At 50.9% G+C, this 1,172-nt stretch overlaps 1 pseudogene; it reads right to left on the reverse strand.

The window, feature by feature from the left end:
- Positions 1-251: 251 nt before the first annotated feature.
- Positions 252-900, reverse strand: LOC102743027 (mitochondrial fission 1 protein pseudogene; annotated as a pseudogene).
- Positions 901-1,172: the final 272 nt, after the last annotated feature.

Below are 1,172 nucleotides of genomic sequence, written 5' to 3' on the forward strand. Positions count from 1 at the left end.
TTTTTTTTTTATTAAAGATTTTATTTATTTATTTGAGAGAGAGAATGAGAGAGAGAGAGAGCACATGAGAGGGGGGAGGGTCAGAGGGAGAAGCAGACTCCCTGCTGAGCAGGGAGCCCGATGCGGTACTCGATCCCGGGACTCCAGGATCATGACCTGAGCCGAAGGCAGTCGCTCAACCAACTGAGCCACCCAGGCGCACCCCCCCCTTTTTTTTTTTTTTCAATTCCCAAGCCAAGGCACAGTTTTATTTAGATTCATCCCTGAGCACATGGTTGGGGGCTACTGGACACGTCTCTGGGGAAATGAGGCTGAACGCCAGAGGGCAGTGATGGGGTATAGAAGAAATAGACAGCAAGGATGGATGGGTCCCCCCTCTTCAAGTGTCCTCCATAGGCTCCCACGTATCCCTGGGCAGAGGAGGAGGTGCAGTCTCATTCAGGATTTGGACTTGGACACAGCAAGTCTGATGAGTCCAGCCAGACCCGCCACACCCAGGGCCATGCCTCCAACAATGGCCATGCCCACTAGTCCATCTTTCTTCACGGCCTTGTCAATGAGCTGTTCCAGTTCCTTGGCCTGGTTGTTCTGGGGCTCTCTCTGCAGCAGGCCCCGCACATACTTTAATGCCTTCTCATATTCCTTGAGCCTGTAGTTTCCCACAGCCAGGTAGAAGACATAATCCCGCTGCTCCTCTTTGCTCCCTTTGGGCAGCAGCTCCTCCAGCAGGGCGATGCCTTTCCGGATGTCATCGTTGTACTTGCTTCGCACCAGGCACCAGGCATACTCAAACTGTGTGCTCTTGGACACGGAGCCTGCTGCCTTCTCAGACTGAAATTTCTTTTCAAACTTCAGCAGGTCTTTCTCATTCAGTACGGCCTCCATGGCCGCTGCCCCACACCTAGGTCGCTACTGGGCCAAGGTCTCCATGACCTATGGGCAGGGCTGGAGAGCCACTTCCCGAGAGTTGAACTATTCTAAAAAGGGAAGGATCTCAGGAAGTTGGAGGGCTTGGAGCCACTTGGGTAACACTTTCCCTTTAGTGCCTATGGTATACAGAATCTCTCAGGCTCCAGTGCCCAGATCTCATTTTTGATATAGAGTTATTTGTTAAGCATAGATAAGCAAACACAATGCAAATTATTGTTAGGAGAATATACTTAAGTAAATGC

The sequence above is a fragment of the Leptonychotes weddellii genome, unplaced genomic scaffold (genome assembly GCF_054177405.1).
Source record: "Leptonychotes weddellii isolate Sample4059 unplaced genomic scaffold, ASM5417740v2 HiC_scaffold_12321, whole genome shotgun sequence".
NCBI lineage: Eukaryota > Metazoa > Chordata > Mammalia > Carnivora > Phocidae > Leptonychotes > Leptonychotes weddellii.